Genomic DNA, 19,667 nt, shown 5'->3' with positions numbered 1-19,667 from the left:
ATGTGGGCCCCCAAGAAAGGTCTCCCATGTTTGGGTGTTAGAACATTTAAGGGACACTATGGGGTCAGCACTCACCTAAAAATCATAGTTCAAGAGCCTGCCAAAAAGGACATATTAATTAATTAATTAATTATTTTTTTGGGATGGGGGAAGGCAGGGCAATTGGGGTTGTGACTTGCTGTAAGGGTTATGGGATTTAAAGATCTTCCATGCCTCATTGGACTTGCTGATGTAGTAGGAAGGGGCAGAGCAAGAGGAAGCGGAAGCCAAGCTAGAGTTCCTGCGGTGGCTAGCAGTGGTGGCGACGGCTGTGGCAGCAGCAGCAGAGGCAGCGGCAGCGGCAGCACGAACCCCTTTTTGAGTCAGCCAGAATTTCTGCTAAGGACTCCTGCTGAGGACTGCCAGGGGCCGGAGCTGCTGGGAGCACGCTTCCTGGATGCTGGGTGGTTGCTGTGAGTGGGGAGAGGAGGACCTTTGCCTGAGGTAGCCTGTTCTGTTTTAAAGGCTTGAGAATGTGGCTGCTTTCTACTTTATTTGCCTGTGCCAATGTCATAACTACTCTGATGGCTTTGACTTTCTGGTTTTGGGACTCAGTCTTTTGGTATTTTAATAAAGTATCTAGCTTATTCTCCCATAGAGCAGGCCTGATATATTTTGTGATGGATAATTACATCAGCATATCTGTAATTTCCATAGGCATTGTGAATATTGCATTGCTGATACACTTGCCCAAGGTTACATGGCTAGTAAGTGTTAAGTGTCTGAGGTCACATTTGAACTCAGGTCCTCCTGACTCCAGGGCCAGTGCTCTATTCAATGTGCCACCTAGCCACCCCAACAGGCATATTAATTTTAAAAGACATTCAAACAAATGGCACCAAAAAGCCAAGATTGTCCCTTTTTCTCATGCACACATGGTCTCCCGCAGGTTGCCTTACTATGATCTTTGGAAGAGTTTACATATGCAAGGAACACATATAGAGGTCATGCACGTCCAGAGAACATGTATGATGGATTAACCATGTGGAAGGAACAGTCAGGAGACTGTGTGATGCAGGATAAACAGATGGAGGGAACACATATGAGGCTATGTCTGGTCAGGACACATCCATGGCCAAGGCAGCTTAAATCTTCAATGCTCCCACACAATGTTCAAATGCATGTTTTCTTTTTTTTTTTTTTTTGCTTTTTGGAGGGCAATTGGGGTTAAGTGACTTGCTCAAGGTCATACAGCTAGTTTCAAATGTATGTTTTCGAAAGTATCTGACATCTTTATTCTTATGTCAGAGTGCTTATGTTTAAAAACAAAACAAAGATAAACAAAACCAAATGTTTTTCCTGGGCCGGGAGAATCAGAGGAACTTCTCCATAGGTTGCCTTTACGTTTGCTCATATTGTGGCATATTAACCTTATTTTCTTGCTTCTGTGACCCTCTGCACAAACAGGATGTCTGTGGTTTACTTGGGGTCCTGACGTTCTAAGGTTCATACTTTTCTCTTCTACTGTCCTGCCTTAAGTCTCCACTCTCTGCTGGGCAGTGAATGATTTCAGATGGTTATGATGTCTCTGTACTCGGTAGGTCCGTGGGCCTTGTGGTTGCTGAATTCTCTCTGCTGGGCTTAAGAAACCTGGCTTCTTCCGAGCTGGCTGCTACTCTCTACTGCCATCTTCTGGGCTGCACAAACGAGGACTATGAGCCATCATACCCAGCCAGGCAGGCAATCGAATTCCCCAGAATCTGAAAATTCCTTTTTAAACTTCTGGCCCATTGCTGATTGGAATTCTGTGTCCCATTCTATCGACTATTCCAGAAAATCCCACGGGAACTGAAATACAATGAAGATTTAAATAAATCAGTCTTTACTGAAATAAATTAAAACAATTGAAGAGATATTAATTATTCATAGCTAAGCTGTGCCAGTGCAACTATATAATAAAATGATCATGCTCAAATTAATTTTTAAGTTGAGTGCTATACTGACCAAATCACCAAAGGGCTTCAAAACTACAAAAAAATTCATCTGGAGGAAGAAAAAGTAAAAAATCTGAAGGAAAATATGCTAGAAATGTGAGGATGAAGAAGATAAAATATTATCAGATCACAAATTATACAACAAAGCAGTTGTTGTCAAAGCAATTTGGTATTGTTTTTAAAAAAGTAGATCAGTAGAACATAATAGACCAACGTGATCCAGGAGAAATGGAACATACTAGCCTGGTGTTTGATGAACCTAAGAATGCAAGTGAATAAGGCAAATAATTTCTATTCAAGAGGAACTATTGGGAAAACTGGAAGGCAATTTGGCAGAAAATCTCATCATATTCACTAAGTTCTACCTGGATATAAATGTAAAATTAACCTAAGCAGTTCAGGCAGCTAAGTGTCTCAGTGAGTGGAGTGTCAGACACAGAGTCAGGAAGACCTGATTTCAAGACTTATACTAACTGTGTGACCTTGTTCAAAGTCACTTACATTATGTTTGCCTCGGTTTCCTCATCTGTAAAATGGGGATAATAATAGCACTACCTCCCTGTGTTGTTGTAAAAATCAAATGAGATAATAATTGGAAAATGTTTAGAACGGTGCCTGGAACATAATAAGCACAACATAATTATCATTTATTATTATTAAACATTAAAGGTCAAATCATAAAAAAGAGAAGACTGCACCTTGTCCAACTATGACCAAGTGAAGAATTCTTAAGCAAATAGTGTACAGAGAAAATAAAAAAGATTTACTGATTTTACTGATAAAAACCTAATTTCTAAAATAAAGAATTGCCACAAATATACATCAAAGAGCCTTCCCCAAGAGTGAAATGGTCAAAGAATAGAAACAAATGCTTTTAAAAAGAAGAAATTCGCATGAAAATATGCTCCAAAAATGCTAACAATTAGTGAAGTAAAAATCAAAACAACTCTGAGATTTACCTCTTGATGAAATTAGCAAAAATGAGAAATGATGTCATCACTCAAATGAGCTTTGGATAAAAGAGTCAGTGCTTGAAGGGCTTTGGAAAGTCTGACACACAAATATAATGTCAGTAGACTTGTGGACTGGTCCAAAATAATTTGGAATTATTTGAGAAAAGTGACTAAACTATTCATAACTTTTGACCTTGTAATCCCTCAGTGCATCATGTATGCCAAGAAAGAAAAATGCAAAAATAAAAGTCACATATATCCAAAAATTATCCAAAGCAGCAATATCTGTGGCAGCAAAAACCTAGAAACAAAGTGGGCACCCATTGATTGGAGAGTAGTTGAACACACTGTGAAATTATTCTGAAAGTAACAGGATATTCTTGTGCTATAATTTGAGGAATTCAGAGAAACATGGGAAGACTTCTGTGAAGTGATAGTGAAGTAAGCAGAAACAGAAGAAGGATATACACATAGGGAAAGAGGGGGCCTTACACGTATAGAGAGATCCCCTTGTGGTAAGGGATTTGTCCTTGTGTATATGTGTATCAAAGGAAGGTAGAATAGACATCTCTAGTCTCCTCTTTCCCAACCGTTTTCCAAAGGAGACTTTCATTCCTTCCAGGAGAAGCAAGTGGTTGAGACTGGAGGACACCACTCTATCCTCCTGATGGGGTGGGGGGCGGAGATGCTAGGCTACAAATATCTCTATCTGCTCCCTTAAATATTGTTCAAATATTGTGATGGCTTTGACATTTGGGCAGGGTGGGGAAGGGAACCCCAAGCTCTGTATTTAAGACTTGAACCCTTCCCCACCTCACCAGTTCAACAGTGAACACACATAGCAAATAGCAAAGAACCCTATTCAAATCATAGCAAAACAGAAATCAGAGAAAGTATTCCTAGTAGAATGTATACCAGAAAATATAGAATGAAGGAGCTCTTTCCCTGGAAGTGAGGTAACTCAAATCAACCAAGAGAGGGGTGCTGGATCTCACCCAATCTCTAGAGTAGCAAGCTTGGAATGCGGACATGATAGAGATTGCCCACTCCTGTCACATCTTTCCAAATTCTTTTTCTTCAGCAACCTGAAGTGGGGTTGACCTCTTCTATCTTCTTTCTCAAAGCTGGAAGCCAGGAGTGCCTGAAGTTGGTCAAAGCTTGAAGAGGAAGCTTGAAGTTGATCGATCTTTGAAGAGCACCTAAGGGAGACTAGCAAGGACTGGAGCTCTGTGGCCTCTCACCAATTCTGTCCCATTTCTCACACAGGGCAGGGCATTCATCTCTACCAATAAGGAGGGTCCATACCAATGGCCTTTGGGACAGGGGTTAACAAGGAGATTACCTAAAATCTCATCACCAGCGTTGCATGACTCAGTTTTTGACACCCCACACTTTCCCTCAGTTGCTTCTCCCATCAGATCGGAGAGCAGAAGTTAAAGCAATAAACTCCTTCCAAAGCCTTCCTTTATTGAGAGCTCAGAACTTTCTGAACTTTTCAGGTTAATCTCTGTTTTCCATCATCAGCTCTGCTTGTTTTGATTCCATGGAACATTATTCCTCCTCTACCCTCTAACTCTACCCTCACTCTTCTCCCCCTTTTCAGCTTCCTTTTGTGTGTTGTCTCCTGGCATCGGATTGTAAGCTCCTTCAGGCAGTGGCTGTCTCTTTTTCTTGTCTGTATACCCTATGTTTAGTGCACATAGTAAGAACTTAATAAATGTTTAACTGAATTGGAAAAAGACCTCCTAAATACTGGCATACAGTGACAAAATGACCTTAAGGAGCTTACATTTATTTAAATTTTTTTTTAAACTTTTTGGAGTAGGAAAGGCAGGGCGATTGGAGTTAATTGACTTGTTCAAGGTCTCATAGTTAGTGTTAAGTGTCTGAGGCCAGATTTGAACTCAGGTCCTCCTAACTCCAGGGCCAGTGTTCTATTCATTGCACCACCTAGCCACATCAGGAACTTACATTTAAAGGATAATATTTGCAAAAGGTAGACAGAGAGAGTTTTCTACTCTCTGGGTGTGGTAGGTCATGTTTCTACTTTCTTCCCAGATACAAAATGTCAGGAGCAAGTGTGGGCTCCTTGGCATTTTTAAAAATCAAATTTGCAGATGACAAGAAGGTAGGAGGGAGAGATAATTTGTTGGATAAGAGAATTAACACTTAACTACATCTCCATCAGCTAGAGTGGTGAATTGAATCCAATAAGAGGAGCTTGAACAAGGACCATTGTTCCATGCTTGGATTAAAAAATGAAAAAGCCTGCTCAAGTACATTATGTGTATGTGTGGTGTGTTTAGATAGTTGTTTGGGGGAAGGAAAAACGATCGAGGATTTAGCGGACTGAAATTACAATGTGAGCCAACAGCATGATGTAGCACCGAAAAAAATTAATGTTATCTTCGGCTATATTAATAGAAAGTCAATATCTAGAGTGAAGGAGTCAGTTGTCCTGTGCTCTGTCCTGGTCAGATTAAATCTGTACTGATATGTCTAGTTCTGAACATCGCATTTTGGGAAGGTTATTGACAAGTTGGAATAAATCCAGAGAAGGGCAATCAAGATGGTGAGGGAATCGAAGATTTCATACAGAGTATTCCCAAAGTCTTTGTTTGAAGCTTAGCACAAGCTTACTTAACTAAGCTTACTTAAATAAACTTACCTAAGGAAGTAAGCTTAAGCTATTAAAGCTTAAAACTTACTTAAGTAAGCTTAAGTATAAAGACATCTTATATGAGGTAATGGGAATATTTGTCCTAGAGAAGATGACTCAGGGCAGACAAACATCGTGAACAGAGAGTATGTTTGTTTTGCTTTTCCCTGGATAGGATTCTAGGATCAATACATGAAAAGTTAGAAAAAAAAGTAGATTTTGGCTCAGAAGATACCGAGACAGAAAAAAGGCAAAATAAAAATATGAGTGGACTGATCAGTAGTAAGAGGAATGAAGAGAAAGGAAGAAGTCAGGAATATTAGGACTCATCTTGTAGCCAAGAGCATATTTTCATGAGAAGGACCTAATAGCCACACCTGAGGGGACAAGTGGCATCATACAGCAAGAAGAGGTAGGGAAAGTCCCAGAAAATGGCCAAAAAGCCACGTGTAGTAAAACTTTGCTCAAGGCTCCTGGTATGGCCATGGCCTGCCGATGGTCTGCCCTAGAATTTAGCCACAAACGCTGAACATAAAAGTTAGTAATGAGAGCAACAGAAACGGGAGGATTTGAGCTCCAGCAAGTATAGAGAGCGAGAGAAATCCGCCAACGACCCCAACAGAGTGTACAATGTTCATATTTCTGTCCGTAGCAAGTAGTAACAACTATGTACAGAATTCAGGTTGGTCTATCAGCTAGAAAGGGAGGTGAAAAGACTAGAGGAACAAGGCTCAGCTTTCAAGTTATAGGGAAAATGAATTGCTCCTTGAAAGAATGGAAGATTGTACTTCAAAAGAAAAATGGAGGGAAATGAAATCTGAAGAAGCAGAGAGATATCCTAATTCATGTCAGGAGGCTGGGAAATAAAAGAATGTCAAACAGAAGGAAGGAAAGAAAAAGGACTGTTGAACTCACGAAGTGAGGAGGCAGGGTATTTTCTAGAGCTGACTGCTTGTCTGATTCACCTTGCCTCCTCATAGCTTTGGAATGTTGTTGTGATTGTTTGTGTTCTAAGTGACAGGGATAGAGTGCCAGTCCTGGATCCAGGAAGACCTGAGTTCAAATCTGGCTTCAGATACTTCCGAGCTGTGTGACTCTGGGCAAGTCACTTAACCCTGTTTGCCTGAGTTTCTTCATTTGTAAATAAGCTGGAAAAGAAAATGGCAAACCACTCCAGTATCTCTGCCAAGAAAACCCCAAATATGGTCATGAAGAGTCAGACGTAATTGAAAAGTAACTCAAAAATAACTATGTTCCAAACCCATACTTCAAACTAATGTGTTGGTGTGTGATGTATTGCTCATGTTTATCAAGTTTTTCAAGATCCACCTGCATCAGAAATTCCAGGAGCAGATAGATGACAGTATAGTTAGGAAGATTCTGAATTAATTGAATGTCTAGATTCCCCCAAATAATGATTAATGGATCAACGTCTACCTAGAGGGATGTTTTCTACAGAGAGCCCTTGGGGATCAATCCTTTGTCCTATTCTCTTCAGCATCTTTGTCAATCCCTTAAATGAAGGCACAAATAGCATGTTTATTCAATCTGAGATCTAGGAGAGATAGTTAATATATTAGATGATACTGTTGGGCTCCACAAAGGTCTCAGTAGACTATAAAAATAAATTGCATCTGTTAAAATTGAATGTGAACAATTGCAAAGCCCTACACTTGGGTTCAAAAATAATTTTAACAAGTAAAGTCACTTCCTCTTATAGTTAAGAGACCAACCTGAATTTTGTACAAACACAGCTATTACTTGTTGAGAGATGATTATTAATAACCAATGATCTGGGGAGGTCCGGAGATTCCCGTTTTTCTGTTCTACTCATTTCAGAGCCTCAGGCTTTGAAGGTTGACCTAACTTTTCACCTATCTGATCCCACCCAACCTTATAAGGAATCTCTAGGCTAAGATGAATTCCATTCACTCAAGGTTGGGTGGAGATAGATCCTTTTGTCTAGATTGCTCAAGGCTGGGTATTGTCTGGGTGTAGGATAGTCTCTCTGTCCAAAGAGTAACATGACATTACTTTCAGCCCCTCATTGGAGTGAGCTCACTTCTATGATGTCTCTCTCTGCTCCTCCTTGGAATGAGCTTACTTCTTTTTGTAAAGTCCACCTCTCACTAATTGTTAACCAGAGGTGATCTCAGTCTTCTGGATCGCCTATCATGCAAGGGCATATAAACCTTAAGAAGTGGCCACGCTTCCTGTTTGACCATTGAGAGGATGAAGGAACCCCTTTTTGTCCATCATTTGATGGCAGTGATTGACAAAATGGAGTACAATTTACCCCAGAACTTTGTCTCTCGAAGTTATTTTATTTGCCATATGCTGCCAACAGAAACATAACTGCAGTCAACTCTGTAAGGATGGCTGGAAAATTTCCCTTGCTCTCTCTACTTGCTGGAATGCAAGTCCTCAGTTTTCTATTGCTCAGACTGCTCAGTTCTCATGTTTACCTCTTATGGCAAATTTCCAGGGCAAACTCCTATGGCCGTACCTGTTTTTTGCGCTGAAGGCTACGTTGCTAGGGATCCTTGATCAGTTTTACTACGAAAAGCTAGGCTGTAATTTTCTTAGAAGGCATAACTCTGCAAAATTGAAAAAAGATATAGCCAGTTCTTGTCAGAGCACATCTGGAGCATTGTTTTCACTTAGGGGCATCACATTTTAGGAAAGACTCGGGTAAATTTAGTGTCCGAGAAGGGGGTTTTCAGGATGTTGTGGGGATCTGAGACAATGTCACTGCCCTTACTCATTGTTTGGGTTCTGATGCTTCAGAATGAGATGGTTCAGAATAGCAATTGTTTCTGTTCTGTTCGGAAATTCTGGGGATCTTCCCCTGCCAGACTGATTCTTTCATGAAGGCAAACTAAGCTGTCTTCTGCCCCAATTCCTGCATAGCCTTTAACTACTGAATGGGTGTTGTGTCAGATAAACTTAAAGACCTCAGTTTAAAAAGGCCAAGGTCTCCCACTGCATCCTGGTCCATCACCAGTTGTCCTGACCTATGTCTTGCCACTGGACTGTGATGACTCTGGAGGAGAAAGTGAGGCTACTGACTTAGCACAGCTCTGCCTCTCTTAAATCCAATTCACTTGTAAGTCATGACATCACCCTTGTGATGTCATCGGTCCTCTTTGAGAATGGGGAATGAATGAAAACAACAACAGTAAGTCTAGAAGAGGAAAGACTTGGGTGGAAGGTGATATCAGTCTTCCATCATTGGGAAGGTTGACATATCAATCTGTTCTGAATGGTCCCCAAAGGCAGAATGAATACCAATGGATGATCTCTCCTGGCTCAGATTTTTGTAGAACCTGCATCAGGATCTTTCCTTTTCTTATTCCATTTTACCTTGTGTCATATTGTGTGTCTGCATGTTTTGTATTTATTACTATTTAACTGCCCTCCTTTAAGGGCTCAGACTGTCTCCTGTCTTTGTGTCCCAACACTTAGCATAATGCTTTTACACAGTAATTGATGTTTAATCAGTTTCTATTAAAGTGAATGAATGAGTGAATGAATGAATGAATGAATTGAAGTGAATTCTATTTTGACTTCATGTCAGGAAGATCTTACTAATAGAGTTGTCCCAAATTAGAATGGGCTGCCTCTAGAGATAGTATTTTTTTTCCATTTTAAAGGAGGTCTTTAAGTGGAGGCTAGATGGAATGTTGTAGGAGGATCACTATTTAACGATGAGCTTTAATCTTCTTTCCAATTAAAAAATTATGTGATTGTCTCCAAAATGTATATCTCAGGCTTAGTCTTTGTAGTAAGCCAAGAGGTTATATGATAAATCGTGTGTGGAATGTAGGAATTGAAGAGGATAATCTAATACAGCATCCTAATTTTAAAACTGAGCATACTCTAGCTCAGAGATGTTAAGTGACTGATTTAATGTCATGCCAGTTACTCAGTGGCAAAGCCTGGAAAAGAACCCAAGTCCCTTCACTTCTAGTCTGTGTTTACTTCTTATCTACCCAAGGAGAGGCACAAAAGTACAAGATGATATTATAAGGAGCAGTGCCAAAATCCATGTTGTCCAGGGGTGGGGAACCTGCAGTCTCAAATTCACATATGGCTTTCTAGGTCCGTGGGTGCACTCTTTTGACTGAATCCAAGTTTCACAGAACAATGTTTTGTGAAGTTTGGATTCAGTCAAAGGGCCACACTTGAGGACATATAGGGTACATGTGGACTCAAGGCTGCAGGTTCCCCCTTCCCAGCACTATACCATAACCTTACCAAGTTAGACATATTACAGGAAAAAATACTGTGATGTCCCAAACAGGCTTTCTATTTCCAGCTCTCTCAAACACATTTTAAGGTAGGGAATTCTATTATTAAAAAGTTTACTGAGCTTTTAAGGGCAAACTCATGAGCATATGACATCTGTTGGGAATTTCTTTTTCAGGGGTGTCCAGTTATTTGAAAAGAAGACCATTACTACTTAGCATTAGCTAAGGGGATAAAATGATAACAGAACACTACAATGATGAGAACTAAGATTCAAAGTAATACACATGGATAAACTTGTGCTTCTGGCATTTAATTCTTAACTCTCACCTATTAATAGTTGATGAGTCTTCTGTATGGAAGATTCAGACCACATTTGCTATCTGGTCAAGGCAATATCTGCTTTGAAATTAATTTTCATACAACTGGAGAGAAGAAAGTTCTGCGATCAGCATAATGACAGAAAAAGTAGGAACCAACTTTTCCCTCAATTAAAAATTACTCAGAAGTCCCTAAATCAATACAAGTTTGACTCATGGCTATTAAAATTCATGTGGGCTGGCTCTGTTTCTTACAATAGAGCTTAGCTAACATGTGACTTTGACGACAATGGACAACAGCAGATAGATGAGCTGTGATCTATGGCAATGAGTTGTTGGATATTAAAAAAAATTGAATGCTTTCCAAATCAGGCTGGACATTAATCATTTTAGAGGCATTAGTTTGGATATTATTCTTATTTTTTTTTCCTGAAGGGTCATTTGCAGGGTTGAGTGCCAGGAAAAAGAGGATATCCAAAAATCCTTACCTCACAATTCAAAAGCACCCAAGGGCTGCAGACAAAGTACATAGGTCAAAAGAGCCAGAGATGGTTATTCCAGCAACTATGGAAGCTCAGTGTTGAGAAACATAGAGAACAATGACAAAAAACAATCAGTATACTTAAGCACGCAGGACTAGTCTTGGACATGGCTATGAAGTAGGTAAAGTTTGCTTTTGTTTTTCCTCTATTCTTTTTTTATTTGTAAATTTTTTTTTTTTTACATTTTGGAGGGCAATTGGGGTTAAGTGACTTGCCCAAGGTCACACAGCTAGTTTTTGTGTTAAGTGTCTAAAGTGGGATTTGAACTCAGGTCCTCCTGACTCCACGACCAGTGCTCTATTCTCTGCGCCACCCAGCCGCCCCTCCTCTATTCTTTAAATCATCAGTTCTCCCACGTCATTTTTGATTTTCTTACTCCCTGATTACCTTGCCCAGTGCCTCCATGCTGCCCTGTCTATACTGAACTCTTTCACTATGGATCTAGGAAAGCCTTAGTCAGTCTTTCATGCTCTGTACTTTTCCCTATCTGTGTCAAAACTTGTCTTGGGTCTCATTTATTTTAATTAAGCCCAACTGGGTGGCAGGCTAACTAACCTGATAAATCTGTGCCCATGTCTTAATTGCCAATAATGACTTAATGTGTCTTACTTTCCAGGTAACTTTGTATTTTTGCAATTGCCTTTAATGCCTTACATCAAACCAGGGATAATTGTAATTGCAGACAGGGCTATTTAGATAGACAGACCTTTCTTGGTGCCACTTAAATAATATCTTGAAGCTGGCTATCATTCCACTTATGTTAGACATCCTGCCTTCTCCACTCATGAATCCCCAGAATACTACCCCAGTTTTCAGCTATTTTCTAGATCAGAAACCTCTCTGAACCATAGATCATGAGCCCCCACGAATGTGTTTACTTTTACTTGTCAATCAGAAGGTACACTCAGTTCAAAGCAAAGGCATTCAATGAAATAGCATAGTAATAAAAGTAAAAATACAATGTTCCCCCCACCCTCATAAATCTAGAGCATACTCTCCAACAAATATATATACTCTCAAGAAAAGTGGATATGCAAAGGAATCACATGTAATACACATATATGGTGAACATATATGGTTAGGGCGTACATGTTTATAGGCAACTCACATCTTCATTATTACAGGGATGCAGACACGATGAGGTCATCATTCTGCTTACAGATGGGTTTGTTCTCTCATGCACATTGTGTCTTTGCTGCTCTCCACCAGATGTCATATCTGTTGGTGTTGTTTAATGGTGCCAACTCTTCATGATCCTGTTTGGTGTTTTCTTGGCAAAGACACTGGAGTGGTTTGACATTTTCATCTCCAGTTCATTTTACAGATGAGGAACTGAGGCAAACAGGGTTAAGCGACTTGTTCAGAGTCATAGATAGTGAGTGTCTGGGGCTAGATTTGAATTTAGAAAAATGATTCTTCTTGTCTCCAGTCCCAGCACTCTATCCATTGTGTCACCCAGCTGCTACAATTGTTCTTTGTAATCCAGCTATCTTCAGGGTCACCTAATTCTCTACCTATCATCAACAATGGGTGATGTAGTTAGTAAGCCTCTCACCTGCAGGGGAAGGCTGTTGATGTTTAGTCATTTTCAGTCATGTCCAACTCTTTGTAATACCATTATGTTACCTGAAGAGTCAGCCTCTTTTGTTGTTGTTACAAGTATAAAATATTGGCCCTTTTGTGCATGAATAGTTTGATTTCTGAAAGGGGGAGAACAATAAGTTTTGTGCACTAAAACTGTTAAAAATCCATATGTGAAGAAGCACAGCCTTTCCATTAACATTTGAGGAGAGATGCACATTTCTGAGAGGATCATATGGAGAGAGCATCTCTTCATATGAATGAACTATGAGGACCTGTTTGAGCAGGAGGAAATAATTGAGGCTGTAGGGCATTGTTATCTCTCAGCTCATTTGCATGTGAGAGGTCAAAACTAGTAAATAAATAATTATTTGGAAACTATGGGATTAAATGAGACTTTGGTTTCATAACTGACAGAAAGGCATATTTCTTGAGTTTCATCTCATAGATGAAAGATGACTACCAGGAGACTCTTTTTGGGTCATGGAGAATGGTGAAGAAATCAGAAGGTGAAAAAAGTCATCCGTGAGGGAGCTAAGTTAACAAGCCCAGAAAGAACACTGTGAACATAGCAGGAGAGTCAGTTGATGAGAAGACTTCGATTGTTGTGCCAGGAGACTACTGATTGGAAGAGAGCAGAACTCTGTTGCAATTGGAGCTATTGATTTTTATTTCTTCCTCTGGTACGAGAAAGAGAAACTTAGGGGGAAATGCTTATTTTGCATTTGTTTTGCTATAACAAGGTGTTGAGAGATGATTGGATAATTCAAAATCCTATTGGGTGAAGGGCTAGCTGGGCCTGAATTCTCCAGGGAGCCAACGGGAGGAATTTTGTAGTTTGCTGACTTAAAGAGAACAGGATTTTTATTATTAGAGAATTGGCATAATTATAGAATAATGCTATCAGCACCCTGACAAGGGTGCTTGTAAAATGAAAGAGCTTGTCTGCTTAATCAGTTCAAGAGTAGAAAAGGAGGGGATTTGCAGTGAGAACCAGATGAACAATTGGCAGAGAGGTGACCTTATGTAGTTCAGATAGTTTCTGACGGGACCAAGGATATTCAAAGTCTACAGTACAGAATCGTGAATTGCCTTAAGCCCATTGATTTCCCTACCTACTTATCTTTCTATAAGTGTATGCTAAGGATGAGATGGACAGATAGTGTCATGGAAATAAAAAACATGTTCTCAGAAAGACTTTGAGAGATAGTGGAAGATAGAAGGACTTGGAGTGCTATGGTCCATGGGGTCATTGGACATGACTGAGTGTCTGAATAACAAACAACACTTTACCCTACAGATATTGGATGTGTGTGTGTGTGTGTGTGTGTGTGTGTGTGTGTGTGTGTGTGTGTGTGTGTGTAGGAAGTGACTCAGGCTTATGGGTGGGCTGTGATTTAAAGATTATTCTTCCTTTTTTATTATTAAGTACATGTTTTATGTTTAAGAATTAATACGACTCACAGATTTTATGTATTTGGGAAACACATTGATGGGGATTCAGGAACTCTAGTGGTCAGTAGGAGAAGTATATACCACCAACTCCCCTGAACCCAACAGATACAAACATATAAGAGGTTAACTCCCAGGATCCTGAGAGAATTCGAGTTCTAGTAGTACCTGTTCTTGGGGAACCCCAGAATTGCCAAAGTGAGGGCAGATTGATTGAGTGAGCCAGCCCAGAAATAGAGGTGGCAATGAATCCTCCAGGTGCTCCATAAGGAAGTAAAGTCTAGAAGAGCAGGAACTGAGACATGGGTCTAGAATTTGTTTTGGCACAAGTGTGGGGTATTAGAGAATCTGTGCAATAAAATGTTCTGCCTTTTGTCACTGTCTCTACTGATGCTATTTCCTCATATTACCCTTTATATCTGACCTTAGTCATCTAGAATGTCTGTAACTTTAGGGTATTTTGAATGAAGTTTTAAACTTATGATTATGTAATATCTTGATTCTTCTCTATTTAGCACAACAAGGAAGCCATCAGATTCATCTGTGGAGGCTGTCAGCCTACATATCAAATGATCATCTGTCTTGAGAAGAAAAAGAAAGATTACTTTTGGGGGACCAACAGGCAATCTCTATTTTTTTTTAGTATGTTGGATGATAATGCAGGCATATTTTAGGGATGTAGGGTAGGAAAAAGTGGGGCAAGTGCCGTTAAGCCACAATGATGACTTTTTCTATTTGTACACACCAATCTTTTAAATCCGTTCCTTCATGTTTTATGCTTTTCGATGGCTCAGTTTTCCTAGTTAGAGGCAGCACAACTCTGAGGTGAAGAAAGCTGCTAAATTCAGGTCCTCACTCCTCATTTTGTGATCTTTTGTTTTAATGTTTTCCCTCGAGAGCTCAGTAAATGGACTCTCATTGCCATAATTGCTCATTTAGTTTGAGGTATTATTTTTCTTTTTTTTAATTATTAGCAATTATAGTCTAATGTTGATGAGTTTACATCATTAAATCCTGCTTTTCAAATGCCTCACATATTTGACACTTGCTGGATATGAAGAGACAGCTTCTTTGCCCTCAAGTTGCTTATTTTCTAGGTGTGTGTGTATCCAAATAGGAGAAATCCATTTCTATCTGGGAGGCATTAGCCACTCTCCTTCCTGAAGGCAGAGCATCAGCCTGGATGACCTCATGTCTCCTTTGGGCTCCATGGAATGAATTTGAGTTGAATTAAAAAGAATGCTGTTGCTAAAGTGATCTTTCTTTTCTCTTCTGGATAATTTCATTTACAGAAATATATAAAAGCACTAGTATGGACAAATTGGAGGGTACCATGGTAACTCGTTAGTGACAGGTGGAACAACAAATGTTTAATTAAGAATAATATCTTTCCATTAGGTGTCAGTTCCAGAGGCAGCTTGATGCCTGCCTCTTACACTTACATCTAGGTTAACACATCAACTCCAGTGCATAGCAGTCAAATATAGAGTCATTGTTGCTTGGATAAATGCATCTGGCAACAAGGAGGGGACAATTATTTTGACCGGGGATAAAACAACAAATTGGACTGAGCTGCAGGAGTCATATGCCCATGATATCTCATCGCTGCCCACTAATCACATCATAACTCTTTTATGCATACCTATAAATGGCAAATCACTCCAGTATCTTTGCCAAGAAAATGCCAAATGGAGTCATGAAGAACTGAGCATGACTGAGATGACTGAATAACAGCAAATATATATGCAGAAAATCAGTGTGGTGAAGTGGACAGAGAGCTGACTCTCCGAGAGTCAGAAAGATCTGGGTTCTAGTTCCAACTCTGCCACGTAACTTCTGTTAGCGAATTCCACACTGGTGACTTTTGGTTACTTATTTATTCAATCAATAAGCTTTTATTAAGAGGCTTGCCATATTAATGTCTCTCTCAGCTTCTTTATATGTATAATGGGGATAACGATAGCACCTTCCTCTCAGGGCTATTGTGAGGATCAATGAGAAAACATATGTAAAGCACTTTGTAAACCTTAAGGTTCTTTAAATGCTAGTTATTACTACTATTTCTACTACTACTATTAATTACTGCTTCTGCTAACATTACTACTACTTAACTACCACCACCACCACCACCACCACCACCACCACCACCACCACCACTACTACTACTACTACTACTACTACTACTACTACTACTACTACTACTACTACTACTACTAGAAAGTGCTAACTTGCCTTGTGGAGGAAGTTTTCTCATCTAGGAATTCCTTACACCAATGAAATCATAGGTACAATCCTTAAAACTATCTATATATGTACATGTTATCTTCCCTGAAAGAATGTAAGCCCCTTGAGGACAGGCAGGCAAATGGCATTATTAGTAGAAGACTAGATTTGGAATCAGGGCAACTAAGTGGTACAGAGGATAGAGTGCTGGACCTGGGGTCAGGAAGATCTGGGTTCAAATCCTAAAATTCTAGCTAAAAGATTATATACATTATGATCAAGTGGGATTTATACCAGGAATGCAGGGATGGTTTAACATAAGGAAAAGTATAAACATAACTGATTATATCAATAATAAAAGTTAAAAAATAACAATTATATCAATAGATGCACAAAAAGCTTTTGATAAAGTTCAGCATTCATTTTTATTAAAAACACTTGAAAATATTGGTATAAATGCATTTTCCTTAAATTGATAAAAAAAAACCATTTATCTGAAACCATCAGCAAATGTTATTTGTAATGAGGATAAACTAGAAGACTTCCCAGTAACATCAGGTGTGGAAGAAGGATGCCCAATGTCAGCAATATTATCCATATTGTATTAGAAATCCTAGCAATAGCAATAAGAAAATCAAATAGAAGGAATCAGAATGGGTAATGAGGTAATAAAACTATCTCTTTTTGTGGATGATATGATGATATACTTGGAAAATGCCAAAGATTACAAAGTTACTTGAAAGGATATTCAATTATCTGAATTCAGATTTGTATCAACTAAAAATTTACTTGAAACAATGAATAATTTTAGCAAAATAGCAGGATTTAAAGTAAATCCGCACGAATCATCAGCATTCCTATATATCACATACAAAACTCTGCAAGAAGTTAGTAGAAAATACTCCATTTAAAATAACTTGAGCATGAAATACCTGGGAGTATACCTGCCAAGCAAACCTAGGAACTATATAAACAAAATTATAAAAAGCCTTTAAAAAATACAAATCTGACTTCAGATACTTACTAGATGTTTGATTCTGGACAAATCTCTTAACTCTGTTTGCCTCATTTGTAAAATGAGCTGGAGAAGGAAATGGCAAAGTTCTCTAGCATCCTTGCCACGAAAACCTTAAATGGAGCCACAAAGAATTAGACACAATTGAAAACAAGTGAACAACAGATTTGGAATCAGGAAGATGAATTTGAATCCTGTCTCGGATACTTATTATCTGAATGTCCATGGGTAACTCAACTTCTGCCTTATTTTCCTCTTCTGTAAAATGGGGATGATAATAAAATAATGGGGAGACTGGCTAACTGGAAGTCCAATCTTCAGAGCACATGCTGATAATGCAGATAACTTCACCAGAAGGACTGGTGAAGCTTCTTCTGGAAGTGTATCATGATATGTAGCTATGGGACCCTGCCTTTGATTCAGAGCATGTACAGATATTCTATGACTATTTCCTGTCTACTTACTACGGGGTGAAATTCCTTTTCATTGGATGCTGAGCTAGACTGAGTGAATATGAAAGGTTTCAATAGAGAAAGTCTTTCCTTCCTTATGTCCGTGAGGTGTAAGTGTAACTCCCTGAGTTCACTGGCGGGAGATGGGGGTGCCCTTCCCCTACTAGGCTGGCCTGTGAATGCCTGGCTTCCTATACAAGCCTGTGTCTGAGATGGGACCACCTTCGGTTTGTATCTCTTTTCTTTTGGAACAGGGTCTTGGGAGATTTCCAAAGGATGGAAGAGTTTCCGGTAGCTAAGCGCCACAGGGAGCCAGCCCTGAAGACCAACCAGTTTAATCCAGTCCAGCAATGTATTGCTCAGGCAGCTAAGATGTCCTAGAGGTAAGGGAGTGACTTATGTTGCATGCAGAAGTAAACTCTGTAGTGGGAAGAATGCCTGAGGTTGCTGCTTTAAGTCTGGACCACTCTCCCAGGGACCAAAGTATGGAGGAGAGAGCAGACTCCATTCTGGTGAAGGTGGAGGGAAGGAGGGAATGTTTTTCTACTTTGGTTCTTCTTATTTTTCAATAAATATACTTTTCTCAAAGCTAATTGATATTCGTTATAATCAATATTTAGAAATCAATGGATAAAATTGATAGAAGGGCACTAATCACTGGTATTGATAATATAGAAGAGATAGTAATTGGCACTGGCAAATGATATTGGAGAAAATGCACCAAAATAGGGGTTCAAGCTGATAGAATGAGAGAAAATCCCATATTCCCTTTAGGGTTCTAGCAGTAACTCTGGTGAACTGGGTCAACAGTATTAGCAGGGCTCGAGTGTGTTAATGCAGAGCTTATGTGGCCTTCAGTAACATCACAGAGGCAAATGACTGGATTGCCTTGGAAACATTCAGGAGCAGGAAGCAATCTTAGCATAGGTATTGTATCTCATTTGGAGGGGAGAGGTTTAAATCTGTTTTTATCTGTTATCATTTCTCCCAGCATAACCTTGGCTACTTCATCTCATTTCTCTGAGCTTCATAAAATGAAAGGACTGATGATTCCTAAGGTACCTTCCTATTCTAAATCTTAAGAAAGGCAGAGAGTGGGGTTAGATAACTTTTGAATCTCCGTAAAAGCCTATCTCACTACTATGTACATAGTAGGTATTTAAGTGGGTGTTTGGTGAATGAAGAATGAATGAATATTGTAATTGTAATCTGTAATTCTGTACAGTTGAATAAACCTTGCAGAAAGGTCCCAATTTAAAGAGGCAGCATGGTATATGGATGGAGAGTTGGCTTCAGTGTCTAGAAGACTTTCGTTCAAGTTCTCCCTCTAAGACAGGCTGTAGGACTCTGGCAACTCTTTAAGACTTTGAGTTGCAGAGAAGATGACAAAATGACTTGGTGGAGGGAGTTTTACCTTCACAAAACCTTTCATATTTGTTCCTTTCTTTGCACTCATACAGCCTCTAATTGAGGCCTTCATCTCCTCTTACCTGGATGTTTGCAGTAGCTTTCTAATTGGACTTGAGGGTAGGGATTATTTCATTTTTGTCTTTGTTTTCCTAGTGCCTGGGATAGAGTAGATTTTTAATAAATGCTTGTTGATTGACTGATTGATTGATAGAGAACTACACAAATGAATCTAGTTTATGGTAGCCTCTATTAAATGAGATTCTGACATGGATGGAAATGGAGGGAGGAATAGAGTTAGTAATGAAAAAATAAGAGAAAGAAAAAAAGCTTCAGTGAAACACATAGAAAAATACATAGAAGGCACCAAAGGATATTTAAAAGGGGTCACAGACAAGGACAGTACTGGTGTTTTCATGTTAGAATTCATATATACTTAAATAAAACTAATCTGTACATAGTAGATTAATAGTTTCACATGCAATCTTTTTTTTTCTTTTACATATTGTAAAGCCAAGTACAAGCAGCTTTCCAGAGGACTGCTGCTGTGAACAGCTTAAAGATTCTAATTACACATTATAGTAAACTTTCTATTTATTCAGTAACAAAGACAAAACATTCACAGAAATCAAAGTACATCATTCACAATGTTATGGCATAACTTATCACTAAAATGGCCACATGGTTTTCACCAAAGTGGTCACATAGTTCTAAACAAAGTACATTCATTTAGTAACTCAATCATTTAATAAGTCCTTAATTCAGTCATCCTTAAGGAGGCTTGTCTCCTTAATGGAGACAAACAAAGTACAAAGGTCAAAGTTCTCCACCCCTAGGTCACA

The 19,667-nt window shown here is 39.2% G+C and overlaps 1 long non-coding RNA gene across 1 annotated transcript in view; it reads left to right on the top strand.

Annotated features, from left to right (window-relative positions):
- The window catches only part of LOC138149701 (uncharacterized), a 67,481-nt gene that overhangs the window by 10,617 nt on the left and 37,197 nt on the right, over nucleotides 1–19,667 (top strand). The window contains exon 2 of the long non-coding RNA XR_011165399.1: nucleotides 17,673–17,801. This is a non-coding gene — a long non-coding RNA (uncharacterized lncRNA). The remainder of the gene's footprint in view (nucleotides 1–17,672; nucleotides 17,802–19,667) is intronic.

The sequence above is a fragment of the Petaurus breviceps genome, unplaced genomic scaffold (genome assembly GCF_028583685.1).
Source record: "Petaurus breviceps papuanus isolate PSGF00001 unplaced genomic scaffold, PetGlider_PUasm1.0 90849, whole genome shotgun sequence".
In the NCBI taxonomy this organism is placed as follows: Eukaryota; Metazoa; Chordata; class Mammalia; order Diprotodontia; family Petauridae; genus Petaurus; species Petaurus breviceps.
The sequence above is the reverse complement of the archived record's forward strand: the minus strand, read 5'-3'. Positions and strand labels throughout refer to the sequence as shown.